Raw genomic sequence first — 12,240 nt, forward strand, 5'->3', positions numbered from 1 at the left:
GTCAGGAGTCGGGAGGCCACGGGGTGAACTGTACAGGCGAGCCCGGCGGGCGGTGGGGAAGGCGCGGGAAGGAGGCTCAGGCGCTCCGGGCCGGCAGTGGCCGCTGCTCGGGGGCTCCCTCGTCCCGGCGGCGTCGTGGGGCAGCGCTCTCCGGGGCTGTCATGCTGCCATGTCGCAGCTCCGCGCGGCCGCAAGCCTCACCTACGGGGGGAGAGGCGGGAGGAGAGCGGTTAGCGGCGCCGGCCCCGCCCCCGCCGCCTGCCCGCCCGGCCGCCCGCACTCCGGCCGGTGCTCAGACCCCGGTGCGCGCCCGCCCCACGCCCTGCTCAGCCCTGCCCGGCGGCGCCCCTCGTGCCCACAGAACCTTGCCCCGGCGAATCCTGCGCCCCCGCCGACACGCCGCCGTCCTCGGCGGCGTCGGCCGGTGTTTTTGTTTCAAGGTCTCCCTCACCGCGCTCTCAGAGACGTCTGTGGTTACCCTTATCTCTCGGCAGCACGACAGAGGGGCCCATGCCAGTCCCTGCACCCACCCGGGGGCACGCTGCGCATGGGGCTCCTGCCCCAGCTGCATGCTCTTGGGACGTGGCTCCTGCTCTATTATATCTGATTAGAAAAAGTCCAATAGCACAGGGATCCAGACAGATCAAAATATGACTGCCAGTGAACTGTATCAACGGACTGCCTGCGTTTTTTTTTAAAGTTTACAGGACTCTTTGCCTGCTGTTTTGGTATTAGATGAGCTAAGTTAGAAAAACTTGCGTCAAAACCTTTTGCTTAACAGTAGAGAGTAGTAACACCCAACTTTATTTCCTGGGAATCAAATTACTAGCAGAGACATAGGGAGTCTCTGCTTCAGAGGTAAATGAGAATTTAAAAGGAAAACAATGCCATGACAAATAATAAAACTTTGCCACCCAAACTTATTTTTCATCCATTTCTCACAGGGTGATTTTTAGACAAAATGAACTACACAAGTTAAAATGCAAAGAAGAAAAATAAAGCTCCAAGAAGAACTGATGCCTTACTCACTTGGGGAAATTATTCAAAACAGAGGCATTAATGACCATTGACTAAGTATCATTACCACTGAGGGGACTTGTTGACAACAGAGACTTGCCTGTGAAGAATGCGTCCCTTGAACTGTCCCAATTCATCACATGTGCCTCTCTGCCTGAGCTTCGATTCACCCCAGGTCTGAAACTCAACATGCGCATTGTTTCTGATCTCACAAGGACTCATTCTGTTCCCAAGGACAAACGGCTTCATTACCAGAGGGCTCTCTCTAACGGCTTAAACCCCCTTCAGGGAGGCCTGAACCCTGAAATGGGCCGCAGGGCTCCTCACAGCCCCATTTACTGCCCGCCTCCCCCCGCCCCCAGCCCACCAAGGTCAGGAAGAATCGCACAGCTCACATCTGACATCTGGGCACATGGCTCTGTTCTGAATGATTAGATCTTATTAACTAAGGTCATCTCAATTCCCTAAGAACTACAAAGAGCCTCATGGCATGTGGGCAATGGTTGGGCGGGGAGTTATGGAAGAGGGAGGGAAGTGGGGAAAGAAGGGAGTGGGTGTCAAAGCTCCTCCACCATGCTGGCGAACATCCTAGTTAGAGGTGATTACTTACCTTATAAAAAACAGGGTATTTAACAATCCTCACATCACTGCACTTATACAAGATGCTATTTTGCAAAATTAGCGCAAAGCTAGGAACAGAGGAACTTAACTGTCATGGTTGTGTGTCAGTGTGTGTGTGTGTGTGTGTGGGGCACTGGGGAAGGGAGAGGTGGTGTGCTGCACGCAAGGGTTTTGGTGTTCATCAAGTCTGGGCTCCAAATCTAGCTCCACCACAGACTGGCCATATTGACATCTAACTTCTCAGAAACTTAGCTTTCAGGTTCCTCATGGACACATGAAGAAAGAAAGGGTACCCTGCCTCACAATACTGTTGTGAGAAATAAGCAACATCCTGTGAAAGCACCTCGCACAGTGCCTGGCATAGTAAGTGCTTAGTAAATATCAACTCCTTTGCCTCAGAAGCTTTTCCCCTAACATGGATGACACTGGTCAGACAGCTGTTTAACCAACGGAAGTGCTCCCTGGATAACAGAAATTTGGTCGTTAAAAGATTAAGCAGAGGCTATTTAGAGATGGATGAGGTCACTCATGTCTAAAGCTTCCCTGGTGGGCTTTGAGGGTGAGGTCCTGGTCTTACTTCCTGTTTCCCTACTGCCTAACACAGCTGACAAGCTCAGCTGGGGAAAATAAATTAGCATTAGGCCAGAAGTATAACCTACTCCCACTCACTCATTCTCACCTCCCCCAACCCCCAATATTACCAAATAGAAATACCTTTTGAGTAAAAAGTTACCAATACAAAAGAGCTTTGGAGGAGACTGTGTATAATGAAAGTGATCATTCTAAATGAGAACAAGGAAACAAGCTAGGATGACTCCCGGGAGGACGCCCCACCCCATGCAAGCTGGGCCCACCCACCAGGCTTACACACACTCTGTCTACAGGTGGAGAGTCTGCTTGTTAGGAGAGAATGAGGCTCTACAAGATCTTCCCATCTGATTAGAAAGCCAGTTTACTGATGGGCGCAGCTGCTCTCAATCCCTGCCCGTCTACTGTTGAATGGCAATTTTTCAATATGAATAGAAAACCTCTACATAGTTGTCCTCTTGCAGAACCTCAGACTCTGCTACAACCTCTCAGGTGACTTGGATCTTAATGAATATGCAAAGTGTATACTGTTCTGGTCAGCAAGCTCACCTCAGAGTCAGGGATGCAATTAGGTTGCAACTTCTAAAGAGAAAGGATGTGAAACTTCAGGAGAAAGGAAGATGGCACATTCAGGTTTAGCAAAATGGTTCATGCCAAATTTGAGGCAGGATTATTTAGGGACCCCTGTGCTTAAATTCAGAAAGTCGAGTCCCCTGTCCATCTGTACTAAAACAATTCCCCCCTCCACTATACCAGATTCTCACATCCACACCAGAGTGGCTGGAATGACGCCTTCATTTTTCTGTTTGCAACAGGGAGATAAGATGTTTTGGTCTTGTCAGCAAATATGCTAATTACTACTATTAGAGGAACAGCCACAATATGCAAGGCTGACTGACAAAAACTGGCTTTCCCAGGATCCAAGAAAAGCCCTCGGGTCGGTGGGACAGGGGAAAATCTGGAAGTGCAGCAAGGGGCTTCTACAGTGCTCTGTACTCTGGTAAAATGCCCCAGTTTGGTCATATCAGGTGTGCAGGGAAAGTCACGTACTGAGATAACATCCACATCGTGGGAAAACAGATCCCTGTCACAGATTTTGTTAACCCAGGGATTCAGCACAGATCTCCTTAGCACCACACTGCTGTTCACTGTGATTCCCACTCCTCCAAAGATCCTGTAGTAAGACCAGACCCTTGTTGACATTCCATGTAAACATCTTCTCTCCGTGGACCACTAAATACATATCCCCTCCAGGACACCTGGCTTTACTACCACATCCCTGATGGATAATGTGGACAGCCCTCTGACTTTCAGAAAAAGATGCTATGATTGTCACAAAGGTCCACAGAGGAAAGCCTCTTAGCAAGGAATAAGAAAAAAACCCAAAACAAACGAGACTCCTGCAGAAACCTAGGGTAATATACCACAGTCAGAATACAGAGCCAGGAGGAGTGACAGATGGGTGGTCCATGGGAATCGTCATACATAGCTCTCCAAAGAGCCCTAATATTTAAAAGAAGGGGGAGGTGTGAGCAGAGCTGACACCTCTGAAAGGGGTCTGAAAGCGATCCTTTCCTTGGCAGCTTCGTGCTGTCAGTGCAAAGGGAAGACAGTGCACGTGAGGCAGAACCGCCCAGCATCAGTTGACTAGGAGATTACAGTACAGAAGCCTGGGAACAAAGGTCGCAGCTTCCAGAAAGGTGGGGCAGACCGAGCGCACTTCAATCACAGCTGCGTCAAATGCCCACACTCTCCACCATCACAGCAACAGCAACAGCAACAGCAAAGCCTGAGAAGGAGACCCTTGCAAACCACGTTTTGAAGACCACCACCACCTTACTCACCTTGGTTCTGTTTTTCAACTTCATTAAGAAAATTTGCAAACATAGATATAAGGTGAAGAGAACGGACAATGAACACCGCATACGGAACACCAGTTAACATGTTGCCGTATCCATTGTACAGATCCGTAGCATACACACTCACACACTCATACGCAGACATCTTCTCTCTGAACCGTTTGAACACGAGTCACAGATGTCTTGACACTTCACCCCTAAATACTTTTGCATACACCTCCTAAAACTGAGGACATTCTCCCCCGTGACCACAGTACAATTAACACACCCAAGAAAACTGATAATAATTCCGTTATATCCAAAAGCTGGGTCCACACTCAAATTTCCCTACCCTGCCTCAATTTTTATAGCTGTTTTTTTAAAACCATGACTCAGTCAAGGCTCATGCATTGCATTTCGTTATGTCTTTAGTCTCTTTTAGTCAAAAATAATCCTTCCGTCCCTAACCTACCCCTGCACCGCCTGCATTTTTTCCTCTGACATTGCCTTTTTTGAAGATACCAGGCCAGTTGTCTTACAGGATACCCCACAATTTGTCTAGTTCCTCATGTTGCCATTTAAACTTGTTCTCTATCCTCTGCTGTAGAGAAACTGGAGGTTAAATCTAAAGGCTAGTTTAGATTCAGCTTAAACATTTTTGGTGAGAATCCTTTGTAGGTGATGCTGTGTAATTCCTACTGCATCACATTTGGGAGGAATATGATTGAGGCTACACCTCAGAATCAGTAACTTTACACATACATGCATATGCATATGTGTATGTGTGTGTGTATATAGAAAGACAGAGACAGAAACAGACAGAAGTCTGTCTGGTCCTCTCTGGCCCTAAAAAAATCCAAATGTTGGTGAGGCAGTGAGCACAAGTCTGCTCTGGGCAGGAAGCGGGGGGGGGGGGGCGGGGGGGGCACTTGGTGGTGGTCGTTCTGATGTCACAGTGAAGACGCCCTGTCTTGAGAGAGGCCATCCTGGAAGCTAAAGAAATCCTTCACCAAAGGGATTTTACTTTACATAGTCTTTGTGGTTCAGTAAGTACTAAAAAAATAGGAACTCCTGTGATTAATAATACATTTACTACACTGACCCACGTGGCCCAAACAAGCGATACGCTTCGGAGCAGACTGTACTTTGCTCCCACACCACGGGTAGTTTCTTGGCCAATATCCGTCCGTGTTCATTATTACCACCTCCCTCAGATGCACAAGTCCCACAAAGGCTCAACACCATGGCCTCCAGCCGGGCGTCTCCCGGAAGGATAAGAGGATTAGGAAAGGAGAATTTATGTGCTTTTGCCTTCCAGAAGTTGAAAAGACCCTCTAGAGTGCTACTTCTAAGAGTGTGGTCCCTGGACGCCCCCAGCTCCTACAGGGGGATGTGGGCCACCTGTTTCAAAAAGCCTAAGTTCCTGGTTCCCACACACTGAACCAAACTTTCTGGAGGTGCTGCCAGAAACTGCGTTTTTAACAAGGCCCCAGGAGCTTCTTTACACACTGGACTCTGAGAGTCCGTCAGCTGGGAGGAGGTCTCACACAGGTGCGGTCCGCTTGCACAGAGCCGTTCCCTGGTGCTGGGGCAGGCAGGGGGCGTGGGCGGCGGGCGCTGAGGCCGAAGAGAAGGCCGAGGAGGCGGGTGGCCCAGCGCATCAGGACACAGCCGGACCAGCTGTCCCCGGCAAGGCTCGCAGAGCCACACAAGTCACAGGGGCGGGCGACTGTGCAGGGAAACCAGCCGCCCCCTCACGCCTCCGCTCACGTGTTATCCGGGAATCCTCGGATGGCGTGCGGGCCCCCCCCCCCGTCCATCGCGACCTCCTCTTCGGAGCACAAGCGGTGTTAGAACTGAAGAGACAGCGCTGGCGTGAGCAGATCAGCACCTTCCACGATCTTTGTAAAAAAATTAGCTACCAAAGGAAGTTCTGCAAACTCTCATTTGTCCTGGTCACTCCCTGAAATACACTATGGAAATGCAGACACCTTGACTCTGTTTAAGAGGAGGGTCCAAGTACACTAATAATTACACTGTTCTTCAGGCTACAGCCCCAACATGCTCAACACCTCCTGCTCATTGCCAATATCCTTTCCTCAGGGATAAACCCCTCCGCTCCATCCCACCTGACTCCACGGGCAAACCCTCAAGCTGTGCTGCTCAACGGGGGGCGACTGCACCCCTCCCCCCTTGCAGGGGACACCTGGCAATGTCTGGAGACATTTTCGGTTGTCACAATGTGGAGTGGGGAGGGGTGCTACTCGTATGTAGCGAGCAGAGGCCAAGGGTGCTGCTAACACCGGCCCTCCCGCAGCAGAGCAAGTCGGGCCGTGGAGGGTGACAGCCCCGCTCTGGGGCCTTCCTGCAGCCTTCACATTTGTAGGTGCAACTTAAAACAGAGCTCGAAAGTCCCCACACTTTAGAAAGGTCTGCTCTAGTGAGCAAGTCATGTTCTATCACCTGGATGGACATGCACAGTATTCACTAAATTAAGTACACTTGCAGTCGTTTTTCTGCAAAATTCTTTTAAGGTCCAAGCTAATCTGTATGTCCAAGATGTCAGGCTGACAGGACGTGGAATCCAACTTGCCAGAGTTGACAGAACCTCGACCCTGCCTCTCTCGGGGTCCTGGCAGTTTTTCTGGACCACAAACGAAAATCAGCTTTTGTTTTCAGTAATCTCTACTCTACGAATGGCAAAATGGGGCTTCTTGAAACTGCAAGTTTGGCCACATGGCCTTTATTTCTCTCGAATTCTCCTTCTCCAGAGTTGGGCTAGCCACTCAGTACGTGCTCGGGTGGCCTTGGCCACTGCAAATGTCAGGGAATCTCAAGGAACTTACCAAGTAGACCTAAGTAATTTCAGGCATTCCAGTTATCACCTGACCCCAGCTTGGCTCCCCTCTGCAAGATGCTTCTCTCTCCCACTGAACCCAGAGGTGGTTTCAGCTGCCTGGTGGCCCCTCCAGAGAAGTGACGGTTCCACTCTCCAGAACACCTCAGCAAGCCTCTTTTTTCTGGGTCTGATCACTCGCTGAGGAGCCGCTCATTGTCAAGTTTGTTTTTTAATTCACCAGTCCTGGCCGGTCACATGTGTCTTCCTCGATGCCCACGCCAACTCCTCTGTATCCAATCAATTTGCTTTCTGAGCACACATTTCTAGAGGGGTCATTTTTACACTCTGTCCTGAGGCAACAGCAACCAGGGACAACAGGTCCACCTGTCCGGTCCTATTTTCTAAACGATCCATTCTTTAAGATTTCTCAAGCCCACTTACACATTATTGATTTATCGATTTATTTATTTGGCTGTGTCGGGTCTTATTTGCGTCATGTGGGATCTTCATTGTGACATGCGGGATCCTTCGCTGCAGCACGCGGGCTTCTCTAGTCGCGGCCTGTGGGCTTCTCTCTAGTTGTGGTGCGTGGGCTCCAGAGCGCGCGGGCTCAGTAGTTGCGGGGCGCGGACGTAGTTGCCCTGCGGCAAGTGGGATCTTAGTTCCCCAACCAGGGATCGAACCCTCGTCCCTTGCATTGGAAGGCTGATTCTTAACCACTGGACCACCAGGGAAGTCCCCCACTTACACATTTTATAACTCCTTTTCTTTCTACAAATGTCAGCATCTAAAAGTCTGCAGGAGGCAAGTCTTCCTTTACGTGTCTTTCTGTTTCTGTCCAACAGGAGAGACTGAAGAACCAGCTTCCATGGTGGGCACCAAGGTCCTGCTAGCCAGGGCCCGCATGCCTATGCCCTGTACGCACTGTGTGGGGTCAAAGGTTTCACGTTTGCTGAAGCGGAATTACAACTTGAGCTTCAAGAGATGCCTTTTAATGTTACTGTTTTACATAATTTTAAACAGAAGGTATTTTTCATATTCATAATGAATTCTGGCAAAATATAAGCCATGACGTGAGCCTCACTAGTATTTTCAGGATCAATAAGAAAGCAGAGAGTTTTAATGGACAAAAGTAACACAGGGTGGAAAACAAAAAACTTGTTAAGACCTTACACGTAAAAATCAAGATACTTCCTGCTTCATGAACTCCCTGGTGCCACGGAGGGGGACTGCAAATGCCCTCTGTTTAAGTGACCCAACTCTGAGGATAAATAACCCTTAGGGGATGGGCTTCTGGCTCATCTAAGTGGGCAGCTGGGCAGCTCGCCCCAGCACTGGGGAGCGCGGATGTTCATTCTGACAGCAACTGCAGGCCTTCTTGTCCCTTCTGCACAGAGGCAGAAAGAACTGCTGCTTGTGCACAAGATACAAGGCCGTCAGCCAGGTTCCCCTCCAGCAGCTGAGGAAGGCCCAACCACGATCAGTGGAGAGGATTATGCCACCTGTCACTTCTGAGCCTCTCACACAAGCCCATAAAACACCAAGTAAACTCAAGAATCAACTAGAACAAGAGTCCCTTCCTGACTGGAAGCTTCTGGGAAAGCTCTTGTGAAGGACTGTATTATACTTTCAAATATTCTGTCTCTTCTTCGAGGAAGATGGTATTTTTCCACCCCATCGACATCAGACCTGACCACGGGACTTGTTCGGCCAATCCAACATGGGCAGAAGTGACACATGCCACTTCTGGGCGGAAGAGCTTAGGAGCTGGTGCTTGGCTGTCCAGCTCTCGTCCCACTCCCACGAAATCAGAAAAATCCCAGACAGAGACCTCTCCATCCGCCTGGGTCCCTGACAACACGAAGCAGAGGCACAGCCGGCCCTTGACGGACATGCAGTGTGGGTGAAAAAACCAAACCTCTGTTGCTGCCGATGCTGAGATTTTAGGGTCACGGAACAACCCAACCTCCTCTGAGGGCTGAGCTCCTGGCAGAGCCAGTGCCTGTGCATCCTGACTTTGGTGTCGGGATCCATCCAACTCCACCATCCCCTACGACAGACACGGCGAAGAACCGTTTGAAATTTAACAACAATAAAATTCATCTAGTGAGACACATGAAAGCTTGGCAACTATCTCAGAAACATTCACTGTACAACTCACTGAGGTAAACTGCTTCGATAAAAAGTTCACTTTCTTAATATACTTATTTTAGGGTTAATGAATGGAAGTACTAAGAAAGAAGAAAAAGTCCCAATTGAGTAAATGAGGACATCAGCAGTGGCTCTGAGAGCGACAGCTGGAAGAATCGCTTCCCACATCAGGCGCTTCTCCGAGCCTCTTTCCAAAGAGTCCTGACTCACACGGAGCTGCCTCGGCTTTCCTTCTATTTCTTCCATCCTGGGATGGCTCCAGCTACCTTGTGCAGCCGCCAGCTACCTTGTGCAGCCGCCAGCTAGGATGGCAACTAGGAAGTGTGCTTCTAACGAACACGAGAAGGGAGCTCTCAGCTCTGCCTGGAGGGAGGCTCAGCCAGACCAGCAGCGCAGGAGACACGTCCAGGGCCAGCTGGTACCAGGTGTCAGACCAGGACGCAGGTGCGGGGCTGCCCAGGGGCCTGTCTCCAATGGGCATCAGGCCAGGTCTTTCCAAGGAATGGAGCCCACGGGGCTGGAGTGAGGGTATCCACAAACCAAGGGGGCAAGAGACCACGGAGGAGGGCAGTGGGGATGACCGAAGCCCTGGGCCTCTGGCTGCAAACAAGAAGTAACGACAGCCCAGGATGCAGGACAGTAAACGCGGAGAGAGTGAAGAGCTGAGCCCGTGGGGCGTGAGGTGGAAGAAGCAGGTCACAGGCAGACAAACGGCCGTGACCACACTTTTAACTGGTTTCAGGTTGTCTCCACCACGAGAATCCAAATATTCCCTCCAGGAATACAGTCATTTCAGAGATGAAGGAGAAGAACATAGCATTAGGGTGAAAACTGGTGGCTTCCGTGAGGAAGACGTTCATCAGCTCATGAGAACACCTGTCACTTTAAAAATACAGTTGTTTTAAGTTAGGTATCGCCTCCTTTTGAACCAAGTCTGTATATATAGACACAGACACACACACACACACACACACACACACGTGGTATCATCTTATAAACTCAAAAATTAGTAGTAGACAAAAATGTTAATCTAGAAATAGTCACAGGTAGTTAAAGAATGGCAAAAACGGTTTTCTTTCCTTGTATCTCCACTGGCCCTGAAAAACTGACCCAATTAGTGCTACTGACAGAAGAAACGGGAGTGGTTAATATTCCAGCTGGGCCTTAGTGCCAAGGTTCCAAGCAGCCGTTAAGGCGGTGACGGGCGTGAGCGCAGCGGCATCCCAGCGTGGCCCAGGGGACAGGCCAGCTGCATGACTCACAGACAGGGGTGCCAGCCCAAAGCCCAAGCCAGGAACTTCCTGGAGGGCACAGGGCAGGAGCAGCTCGCAACAGCAGCAACCTTCACCCAGAATCCCATCAAAACAAACACCACAAGGCCCGCACTGCCATCGGATTTACCTGCAAAGCTCTCAGCAGAGTGACGCATTTCTAATTACCCACTAAAGGATGTTACCAGTGAAATGGGCCTAATGATGTAAGATAACCCGCATCCTTAAAAACCAAGACCTAATTCGGGATTTACCCAGGGACCAAGACAATGCTAGCCATTGCTCACTTTAAAAAAAAAAAAACACAACACCTTCTATATTCTCACTGAGGTCACTTCTGTTTCTAACCAACATTGCTAAGCAGTAGTGGTATTTTAGAAAGTTTTTGAATGATTTAAAGTAAAGGGCCAAAGTTTATTGTAGGCTGGTTCATATTTCTAAAAGCATCACTGAAATGTTCAAACTCACTGTTTTTATTATTTCACTCACACCGACGCTGGTTTTTCACAACCAAAGGTACAACTTGCAGCCTTAACGTCTGAACTGCCCTATCTTGTGTCCACAGTATACACTTCCTGAAAGCCAGTGAGCTCAGAGAAGGATCTGGAAACAGCCTAAGACTTTATGTATTGAACACACAAGCAATAAAGAACAAAATGCGCAAGTGGATATTCACAAACATGGCTCTTCATTCATGCATCAAAAATTTCCCCTCTTTAGTGCCTTACTTCTCTCAAGTATTTAAGACCCATGAAATACTGTGTTTTGAGGAATGCACACAGACATACAGACACACATTCACACACATTTGTAATGCTAGATGTTTTTAACATCTAAAAAGTCAGCAGGACCGATTTGTATGCTGCATCCATGCCCAGTTCATTAAACACTATCCATCTCAGTGATTTCACAGCCAGATAGCAAGTCACCCAGCATTTTTCAACTTTCCCTAATGAGAATGCCAAATTCAAAACCATAGACAGGTTTAAACTTCCTTCATTTATTAACTAGAGGAATTCCCCAGACATTTAGGATTCAAACTGTGTTTTGAAAACGGAAGAGCTTAAGTGTAGTTCCCAAAGGGATGCACACTCTTTGAGGAAAAGCAAGTTCAACACGGAGCTGCCAGCAGCTTTGGGACCACCCTTAAAGGCAGGCAAGGCCTTGGCCTGCATTACTGAACTGGCCTCAGGACTCAGGAATGTGCCAGGTGGGAGGAGGAGGCCCAGTGAGCTTTTCTCACTGCAGCTCAGATGAAGTCACTGCAGACTCAAAGTTCAAGCCGGTCACAGAAAACCCCACTGTGGAAGTTTGAACTCTTGTCCTTGTTCATAGGATCCAAGACTCTTTCTGGGAACAGGGACTTATTGTTACAGCTTCTAACAATAGCGCGGCCTCGTAAACAGAGATGAACTCAGAAGAAGAGAGTACAGATCAGAAGACCAGGCCACTTGAAAACAAAAGCAAAAGTGCTGGAAAGGCTGGGAATACAAACGGCTTTAGGTTCACTTTCCTGAGACATCGCAACCACTTGTTCCCCACCTTCTCACCTGTAAGGACTGCTAAGCCAGGTGGGCAAAGAGGGACCTGTCCCAGTTTACACACATGTCCAGTGCCCTGGACACCAGGTGCCGCCGTGGGCACCTCCCTTTGAACCTGCGTGGCTCAGAAACAGAAAGGTGCTTGGCAAGGGAGCCCCAGGCAATCAGGGGAGGGGAAAAATAAGACTGTGTTTTGGTTAGGTAAGAAAAAGCAGCACCTTGGGGTGCTGACACATATTCCTCTGAGGTGTTTGGAGCAAACAGACTTCATTACAGCAAACATTTCCCACGGCTCTGATGACCAAGGGCCTTGGGAGAAGACACCCACATGTGGCAGAGAAAGGCCCTTTCTCCACATCCCACGTGCCAACCCC

General features: G+C 49.3%; 1 protein-coding gene across 2 annotated transcripts in view; it reads right to left on the reverse strand.

Moving 5' to 3' along the window:
* Positions 1-69: 69 nt before the first annotated feature.
* Positions 70-12,240, reverse strand: part of LOC309621682 (uncharacterized protein) — a 155,368-nt gene continuing 143,197 nt past the window's right edge. Inside the window, exon 3 of one of the 2 annotated variants that reach the window (XM_082378378.1) lies at positions 70-204. The gene's annotated coding sequence lies outside the window, so the exon portion shown is untranslated. The remainder of the gene's footprint in view (positions 205-12,240) is intronic. The other variant, XM_082378373.1, reaches the window with a different exon arrangement.

This window comes from Balaenoptera borealis, assembly GCF_965194805.1.
Source record: "Balaenoptera borealis genome assembly, chromosome: 2".
NCBI lineage: Eukaryota > Metazoa > Chordata > Mammalia > Artiodactyla > Balaenopteridae > Balaenoptera > Balaenoptera borealis.